This window comes from Monopterus albus, unplaced genomic scaffold, assembly GCF_001952655.1.
Source record: "Monopterus albus unplaced genomic scaffold, M_albus_1.0 scaffold103.1, whole genome shotgun sequence".
Lineage (NCBI taxonomy): Eukaryota > Metazoa > Chordata > Actinopteri > Synbranchiformes > Synbranchidae > Monopterus > Monopterus albus.
The window spans coordinates 600502-610892 of NW_018127983.1; the positions used below are offsets into that span (position 1 = coordinate 600502).

The 10391-nt window shown below is 40.2% G+C and overlaps 1 protein-coding gene across 1 annotated transcript in view; it reads left to right on the forward strand.

Moving 5' to 3' along the window:
- Positions 1–6055: 6055 nt before the first annotated feature.
- Positions 6056–10391, forward strand: part of tgfbr3 (transforming growth factor, beta receptor III) — a 79685-nt gene continuing 75349 nt past the window's right edge. The window contains exon 1 of the mRNA XM_020610027.1: positions 6056–6296. The gene's annotated coding sequence lies outside the window, so the exon portion shown is untranslated. The remainder of the gene's footprint in view (positions 6297–10391) is intronic.

The window sequence follows — 10391 nt, forward strand, 5'->3', positions numbered from 1 at the left end:
AAATCTGTAGTTGTTTTGTAAAGCTTTAGGTGAATATTTTAAGTTATTCCAAACAAAATGGCAAATCAGTGTCACGGAAGGAATCTGAAGCATTATCAATCGATGCGAACACTGATTGATTCGTGCAAAGTCAACAGTTTTTCTGGATGCCAGTCTGTATCTGCCTGTAAATCCAGTCCAGCAGCCACCACACACTGGCTCTCTAGCTGCTAGTGAAGGGGTGAAAACTCTAAATGGAGAGGAGCAAGAAACTGAATCCTGGGCGGAGCGGTGCTTTCAAAGGCTGGCCCAGAAGCGGAAAATCTGGGTTCACTGATCATATAAAAGCTATCAACCCGTTTCCACAAGGAAACACTACTGTGTTATTCTACAATATACCACGATTGCGTTTTTGCACGTTATAAAAATACACGTTGTAAACAAAAGACCTCTGTAATGTTGTCTTTAAGGAGCAGAGTTTGCGTAGCTGAAAATTTCTAGCGACTGTTAAATTAAAGCGACTGTGAAAACATAATTAATATGACCAAAGTATATAGATTCTTGCCTAATCAGTAAGAAATACGCACTGTAGAATGCAAATAGTTTTGTTTATTAAATAAGGGGCCAAATTTGGACTTTACTAGGGGCACTCGAATTAGACATAAGATTACTTCCTGTGAACTGGTATTCGGAGCAAATCAGAATCAGAATCAGCTTTATTGGCCAGGTGTGTTGGACACACGAGGATTTTGACTCCATTACATCGGCTCTCAGTGTGTATGTACATGTCCTTATGTGAGGCAGCAATGGGCAGATAAACAATGTAAGGCTGAGAACAGAAGTAAATAAGTAATGTGCAAATCCTCAGCCTGTCAGAGCCTTTTCTATGGATTAATTTGATTGTGCTCATGACTGGTAGAATGTTTAATAGTTAATATGTTTAATAATATAATAAAACAATCATTATAGTAAAAAAGATCACACTGATGAGCTCAAAATCAAGCATCTGTTTAGATGCAGAGTCAACTGCCCCAAATAAACAGACAACACATTTTAATTTAGTTTCTTGGGTTTTGTGTTGCAGCACATTAAGTAAAACTTGAAAACTAAATTTAGCAAATTTAGTCCAATAGCTGTGTTCTTAACATCAGTGCAGTGCTCTCTGAAATGAAAGGCCTAGCTTCTTAATCATTTACATGTTTTTTCCACAAGATGGAGCCACAGGCAAAAATATGGTGTTAAAGGCTTAACTATAAAAGGAGGAAGTTGTATGCATGTGACTGATTACAACATGAATAGAGGTTTTTATTAAGTTTTAATAAATGTTGTTGAATGCTGTTTGTGTTTTTGATACCTCCAAAATCTGTGACTGAAACATTTGTAGTTTTGTCTAAACAACAAAAGATCACTGTGCTGTGACAGACGGTAAAACTAGATAAATAAATAAAATAGGTCCTGGGAAGTTTAGAAAGTGAAAGGAATGGGTTGAAAGTCAGATTGCCAGAGGTCCTAAATGAGTTTTGAATCAGACCATAAATACTGACACAGCGTCTGTCCCCTGACAATGGCAGGAAGCTTGTTCAAAAGGGAGGAGGTCATAGAGGAAAAGACTCTGCCCCCTGATGTTTCAAATGTGAGGAGTAACAAGGGGTATTTGTTTTTGAATCAATAAATGTAAGCTCCTCAAAACAAGTGAGGGACACAGAAATATTAACACAAATGTCTGCTGTTATTGAGTGGTGGGATATAACCTAGTGCATCTAAAGTGCACTACTTAAGTGGGATTTTGGGCGTCGTTGGATTTGCAGAAATGTAAAAATGTAAAAACAAAATCCTACACACTGCCTCACTTAGGCTGAATAACTTATTAAATAGACAACATTTAATAAATTATTCAGTCCAACCAAGAAAGTGTAGGAGTTTTTCCACCTAAACCAGCTTCAACTGTGAAATGGTGCTTGCACAATTCAGGATCAGAATCAGCTTTATTGGTTAAGTGTGTTGAACACACAAGGATTTTGACGTTAGTTTTGTTATACAGTCATAGGTTAACTGTTCATCGGTGTAGCGGCCTAGGGGAAGAAACTGTCCTTGTGCCTGGTTGTCTTAGTGCACAGTGACCTATAACGCCGTCCAGAGGGGAGGAATTCAAACAGTTTGTGTCCGGGGTGTGAGGGGTCAGCAGTGATCCTCTCCACCCTCCTTTTGACCTATGAGGTGTACAAGTCCTCCATGGAGGGCAGGCTGGCACTGATGGTTCTTTCTGCCTCTGACTGGAAGTAAATGTATAATAATATAAAAAATGACTGAGACCAGTGCCTACTTTTTGTACTTTATACTACTAAGTAAACTAAGATAATTATTTACTTCTACTTTTCAATGTATGACTTTTACTTATAATGGAGTATTTTTATGTTGTAATTTTACCTGTGTGAAAGCTCACAGCTTCCATTACTGCTGCCACTATGGTATACTACTATTAAAAATATTGTTTTTGTCCAAACCCTTTTATAATGAATATGTAAAAAATGTATTTAATTATCTGTCTGATGATTAGTCTACCATGATCTCAGTCATCTTTGTGTTTACCAAATAATTACATGACAATTTGTGTGTGTGATCTGGGAGGTACTGTACAGTATATCTTACAATAAAAACAAAAAACTATGTATAAAATATTGAATTTTGAAATATACACCACTATCACATTATATAGTACACATGAAGACATGGCTAAGTTTGTGAGAATGTTCTATCCAGCTTGGTTAGCACATACTGTACATAATAGGCGGTGGCAGAGGTGCGGACAGAAATGGGTCTCACTAAAACATTCAAAATTGGTAATTTTATTTTAAACAATGATTAACAGGGCCTGCATGCTTGATACTCTCAGGAATCTGTTATTAACTAGCTTTTCACCTCCTACATTTATGCTTAATATGCCCCATATGCATGGATGGACTGCTACAAAACACAGGCCCAAGGGTTCAGGGGGCTCAGGGGTCAGCATCCCAGTTTGAAGTGCTGTTTTTTGCAAGTCAGTCTAACAACCAAAAAGATGCACAAATTTACCATAAAGAGATGCATACATAATTATAGACAAATAGAAAACAGCTACAAATAGAAATGAAACAGCTACAAAGACTGAAAAAAAAAAACAACCACACAGAGTGTAGGACTGGAAGGGTCTCTTACATGCCTGTGCCGAGGGGCCAATTGTTTTATAATCAGTCTATGCCCATATGTTGTAAAAGACATGAAGTCTGTTGAAATAACTAAAGATGTTTGGAGTGGCCCTGTGGCATGTGGTTTAGTTTTTAAATGAACTAAATGGAAAGTCCACATTTAAATAGATTTCAGATGTGTTTCTGCTTCGACTTATGGCATAAAATCCAGTACTACAAAAAACCAAATGCTCTACAACTTTGAAAATAATCTCATCTTCCTTGCTACTGATAGGCATTTGAAACCAAAGCGAGAACATGTGCGAGGCTGCCCTGGTCCATTCAAAGTGTGGTACCAGGAGCCAGCTGGAGTTGTTTTAACACAGGGTTTGCCTTTTTGTTTTTGGCCTTGATGTGACTGAAGTATGAGACAGCAGATCCATCTTCACTCCTGGCCATCTGATAACTCCCTGCAAATCAAGGCAGCAGCAGTTCAATAATGCTCCTGCCCAGATCAAATAAACATAAACTTTGTTGCCAAGTATTATCAAAAATACAAGGAATTTGACTCTAGCCCAATGGCTGCACAGCAATTAAAACAAAATAAATATAAAATATGCTTATGGGTAAAAACTAACTCCATACATTCATCTATTATCTATACCATTTATCCTGAATAGGGTCACGGGAAGGCTGGAACCCAGTCCATCACAGGGCTGACACTTAGAGACAAACAACCACACACACCCACACTCACTCCTACTGGCAATTTAGAGTCACCAATCAACCTAAGCTGCATGTCTTTGGACTGTGGGATGGAGCTGGAGTACCCGGAGAAACCCACACAAACACAGGGAGAACATGCAGACTCCACACAGAAAGGCACTGGGTCGGCCGGGGCACAATCCCACTACCTTCTTGCTGTGAGGTGACAGTCATAACCACTGCAGCACCATGCCACCCACCATGCCAAGCAAGTTATTTATTACTTACCACTTCAACGGTACAATACATAAGTGCAAGGCACACTTATGTAGCTTTTATACAGTATGCTGTGTGCGTTGCATGCCATTTTAAACATGTATGTATCTAGCCTTGCACATTAAGGTTGAGCTTTTAATTTTGTTGTTCTTGGTACAATGACAATAAACATTGATTCTGATTCTGAAGATGCAAACAACTGCAAAAAAAGGAACTAGTTTAAGCCCAATTTGTCTAAAAATGCAATATCCTTATTGCGTCTTAAGCAGTTTAACCCAATACAGAGATCAGATGCTATTATACGCAGTAACACAGTAGCAGTAACAGATATGATGTTTGCGCTGATATCTCTGGTAGAGCATGGTTGGATCTGACTGCTAGTGCATTTGGGTCAACACAAACTCAAGGACTCGAGTTACATTAATGAAAGATGCTTCCGAGTCCACGTGTCTTTGATGCACTGTTGTGCTTTCTATTCTCCTTCATCTCAGCTGTATTCACAACCCTAATGCAGTGTAAATAAATAAAGTGGAACACTTTAACAGAGACGTGCATATGTATGAGATGTAAAATAATTTCATCCCTTTGAGCGTTTTCTTGTCAGCTCTCAGAAGCAACACATCAGTGTGTTTTCCACAACAAAAGTTTCCTTCCCCTCTTGTCACCAGGTGCCATCTCATTAGTGGTAAATCACTAAGCTGACATTTATGTTGTACCCAGTCACACAGCATCTCCTTTTCACTGGAAGGCTGCTATCACAGCAAAGTGACGCAGTGTTTGTTTAGGAGCGTACGAGAGATTTCACACACAGAAATCATTCTGTGTACAGTTTAGTGCTTGTGACTGGGGTTGCGGGGTGTTGAAATGAAAAGGATGTGAGAGCAGGAAAAAATATATTGCATCCTAATATTAGAAGCCAAAATTTAAGTAATGAAATGCCAGAGAAGTCAGATAATCTTTGCCAAAAATGAAAAGCAGTAACATACAAAAAGAAATGAGCAGCATAGGTGGTTTAGTGCACCTATTAAGAAGACTGAAATGGCAAGCTGCTTTTAAATTCCTAATGCCGTTATAGCAGCAGTGTGTGGAGCTCTTCAAGAGTCTTATCCGCCTCACGATACTTCATTTGTGGAAAATTATTTTCTTTGGTGTGTAGTTTGATACTCCATAGAACTAGTTTGCAGGGTTGATAGCTGCAGCAGCCAGTGAGTTTTCATTAATAGTTTTGTTCTTAAGCAAGACACTTTAAGGTAAGTGGTGAAAAAAGCCTACAGATCATTTGCTTAAATACTAAACTGTCAAAAACGACATTATGTAAAAGTATTGCATTCCAAATTTAAGCCAAGGTAATTACAGTATCAAAAGCAGAAGTACTCTTTATGTTATGATACATACTAGATGCTTATTACCAGTAATTACTGATTTACTAAGATGAAGCATCATTTTAATTTATCTGGTCAGTAATTAATTTGAACAATTTTATAAACTGCTAGGCCAGCATACTTTAAACTATAGCAATGCATTTTTTAAAATAAAATAATCACTTTAATCTGCAAAGTATCTAGTAACAACAGCTGCTATAATGTAGTAGAGTAAAAAGTAGGCTACAGTGAACAGAGAGTAGCATCAAATCAGTACACTTAAGTTAGCCTCTTTAAAAAACACCTCAGCTTTTGGGTATAAATTCTTTTTCTATTAAACTTTATTTCTCCACATTCCCATCATCCTCAGTAGATTTTTAGGTGTGCATCATATTGTGCACTGATCAGTAACAGGACTCTTACTTAGACATCAGGACCCCCATACAGATGCACACCACTCCATGGGCCCTGCTGTGTACGTCGGACCTATAGCGACCCTTTATGGATGTTTTGGGTGTCCCCGGGTGTCCCCCGAGTGGCCCCCGAGTGGCCCCCCGGGCCGGCCGCCCCCAGAAGAAGCCTTTAGTAAAAGGGGAGATAGTAGTAAAACTGAAGAAAACTTTGTTCGAGAGGAGCTGCTTATCTAAACTTTAGTGAAACAGCGCGTTGTCTTCGTCCCCGACTGTGTTTCCGCAACAGCGGAGCTTCATGAACGCCCAGCGGGGAGAGGAGCGCCTCTGACAGCCACGGCCACCGGAGCGACTTCAACTTCTACCAAGTTTACTGGGGCATTTTCCCGGAGGCTCTGCTGGTACGTCCGCTCCTCATCAAGGGTTAACGCTGCGATAGTTACCGCTTCGCCTGCTTGTAAACAAGTATGATGGTTTAGCAAAAGACGGTCAGTGTGCACGCTGCCTGTGAACAGAGTAAAAGAAACCTTCTCCCACTAGCTGTGTTTACCGAACAGCTGAACAGCTGAACAGCTCTCTTCGACCCGCTGACACACAGCTATCCTCCTACGGGCTCGTAGCTACTAGTTACTCATGTTGAAATATAGTTTTCTGTTGTTGAGGCCATGTTTGACTTTAACACTGGAGACAGCAGTGAAACCCAAGTAACCAGCGTGAAGCCTGTGCAGTGTTTACACGGGTATCTGCTGCAGACGGAGAGCAGCATGACGGGATACGGTGTTGGCTTCAGCCGCCGGATGAAGCGGGACTGAACGGGCTGATATTCTATTAGACACCTCATAGGTCAACAGGCAGTGCCCGTAAATAAGGTGATGCTGTGCGTTTGCAGTGTCACTCAGTGTTACAGTGACAGATGAGGCTGCTAATAGTTTTGGAGCCAGGGGGAACAGCAGAGGTAGAGTCATGTAATTAACGGTGTTAACTATCTGATGTGCTGCATTGAGGAACTGACAGAGAGATTATTGACCTTTTTTTATTATACTGGCCCCTCAGCGTATACATTTTAGGAGCAAATTGTGCATTCATAGCATTGTCCCACATCTTGATGTGGTTGGTCTGACCAGGTATATTTATGATGAAACATTTGACCCATCAGCTGAGGACTGCATCCAACCACTGTCATTATAATTATTTTACTATTGATTTATCTGCTCATTATCTCTTGGTTAATACAATTCTTTAGTTGGATAAATGTAAAAAACAAACGAACAATGAAATGTGATGTCTTCAAATTGCTTATTTTGTTCCACCAACAGTCCACAACCCAAAGGTGTTCAGTTTAAAATGGGACAAAACAGCAAAATCTCACATATGAGAACAGGGAACCAGCAGGTTTTGGTAATTTTAGTCTAAAAATGGCTTTAAAGGTTAAACAATCAATCACCTATCAAAATAGTTTCAGATGAATTAATTGACTACTTGTTTTAGCTCTAATTTAAGAAGATATAAATGCTAATATGTGCATATTAGAGCATACTTGATGGACCAGGATCCTAAGTTACAAAAATGCAGTAGCATGACTACAACAGACTAGATTTATTATTTGTTTTGCAAATGTCACATCTGAAGGTGTTTCTGTGAATTGACATGCTTGTGGTCATGGTCTGTAGCTGTGTGAGAGATAAGGCTTTAAAGAAACCCTTGCTATCAGTCATTTTAGAGCTGTATTTTTGTAATGGAATGAGTGGGAACTTTGGTGGTTTGTCAGTTGGAGCCTGTACATACCGTATTCACACTGAATGGAGAGAGGAGCTCATTTCAGATCATTCAGCAGGTCATCTGACCATGTGAACAGTTTGGTGACATGCTTTATGAGGCAACCTGGTGTCAGATTAGTAAGTCTTTATATCTTAGTCACAGGCCATAAGATGCAGTGAGTAACTCTGCTGCCTTTTGTGTTGCTGCTCTTTTCACTTATGGATTTCTGATTACAGGAACAAAACATATGCCCCCTGTTTTAGGAAACTTTAACTGTAGTGGATGTATATGTAATGACACAAATATAAGCCAGGCCTTTAACAGTGAAGTGACTGCAAGTAAGTACTGTAGCTTGTTTTCAGTAATGTTCAGTGTTCAGTCTGGGGTCTGCATGGCCTAATGTAGTTTCCAGATCTTTGGGTGAAATAGATGCTTGTCTTTGATGGTCAGGGTTGACGAGAAGTCATATGAGGTGACTTGAGTTGTTGCTGCAACAAAACCAAGGCCATGGCATGCAGCTTTTGGTGTTAAAACCTTACATTCAACCCAAAACAAGAAGTTTCTGGGTAAATCTTTCCATACAGAAAGAATGCCTTTTTATCAGGTCAGTCTGAAATGCGTCAGAAGAGTTCTTTGATTTGGTCTAACTACTGGTATACAGTTTACCTTTGCTTAGCCAGTGAGGAGATGAAGGTCAAGGGGGACCATAAATCAGAAAGTGAGAGCTGGCTCTCCTGCTCTAGCTAAAAGTGTAATATTTGTCATGCTCTTCTAAAATGCCCTGCAGCCGCCACAGTGAAAGGTCCTTTTGTCCTGTGCAAGCTGTTTGCACTGCAGAGTGATGCCCCTTAGTGCTTCACTTCCCATGCACCCTCTGTAGTACACCATAAGTCAGATAGGTGCACATCTGTTTCTACCATGTGGTACTTTACTAGTCACGCATGCAGCTTTTAAAGTGTGAATGTGTGCAATTCCTGTCACAGCACCCTCACCACATGGCTCTGACATTAGGCATGAGCTACACTTACAGTTTTGTGTTGTCGTAAAGAATCAGATACCAGTCAAAGAAGTAGCTGGCATCTTTCCAAACATGACTGATAACAATCTAGACTTTTTGAAGTGTGGTAACCAAGAAAGTGGAATATATTGTTGGTGTTTCAGGTTCATAGCTGCTTTAATCAAATGTTTGTTGATGTCATGTGTTTATGGAGACTGTTGTCTGATACTGGGCAATTGGATTGTTTAAAAATCTAAAGTATCAGTATTGATATTGGTCTAAAAATTCCAGTGTTAACTGGGCTACACCTTTGTGTCTCTGATTTTAGCTTCTAAAACTGAAAAATGAAAAAATTTGCATTTGCTTTAAATGAGCGAATGGGATTTGGCTTTAGTTAGGCTACATTTCCTGCTTTTAAAAATCTTACTGCAACTCCTATCCTTATTCTTTGGGTTGCTGCATTTTATATGTTTATAATAATGAAGTTAGTATTAAAGTCAAGCTAAAATTTTAACACATCACCTTTTTGTAGAGAAACCACAGTACAATGGTATCACATCTGTTGTGACATCAAAAGAGGAAAAACCATGTTTGGATGTCTGTGCTGTAAGTCTGGGTGGGGTTTGTCCATGGCAGAAACTCACTGACATCTGAGAGGTGGTGTTTATTAAGAGATGTGCTGATAATGTCTGTCGTACACCAGAAGAATTTTTTTTCCCTCTTTCAACAAGACACATAACATTGTTTAGCCATTTGTGATATCTGTCCCTTTACAATATGCAACATTGGGAGAACTCATTATACTGTTCTGGTTGTAGTTCACTGGGAAAGTAGATGTACCTAGACTCTTCTTCTGTGTAATGAGCTGCATGCAGTGACTGAAAATCAAAACGTCTTCTTCTTCTTTCATCTGTTCCCGTTAGGGGTCGAATCATCTGTTTCCACCTAACTCTATCCTCGGCATCCTCTACTCTCACCCCAGTTAAATTCATGTCCTCTTTTAGCACATCCTTATATCTCCTCTTTGGCCTTCCTCTTGACCTCTTGCCTGGCAGCTCCATCTCCAACATCCTTCTACCAATATAACCACAATCCCTCCTCTGCACATGCCCAAACCATCTCAATCTGGCCTCTCTGACCTTGTCCCCAAACAGCCGACCTGAGCTGTCCCTCTGATGTGCTCATTCCTAATCCTGTCCATCCTGGTCCCTCCTAAAGAGAACCTCAACATCCTCATCTCTGCTACCTCCATCTCTGCCTCTTGTCTTTTCCTCACTGCTACAGTCTCTAACCCATACAGCATAGCTGGTCTCACTACTGTCTTGTACACCTTTCCTTTGATTCTTGCTGACACTCTTCTGTCACACAACACTCCTGACACCTTTCTCCACCCACTCCAACCCGCCTGCACTCGCCTCTTCACCTCTTTCCTACACTCCCCATCACACTGGACTGTTGACCTAATCCTAATAAACATGAAATGTGATTAAACAATGTGAATATAAACTATCATGCTGGACTTAGTCCTCTACAAACCTCTCCAAAAGTTTTGCTTTGCTTTTCAAGCATCTGTATTTTTTTTTCCAGCAGCAGAAATGGCTGAGAAGAGGAAGGGGAAGGGGGCGGAGCCTCCGTCCTCCATCACGTCTCAAAAGCCAATGAGCTCCTGCAGTGAGCTGTCAGTCAGGTAAAGCTACACCCTGTCAACAAGCAGCGGCAAAGCCATAAACAAAGGGGACAA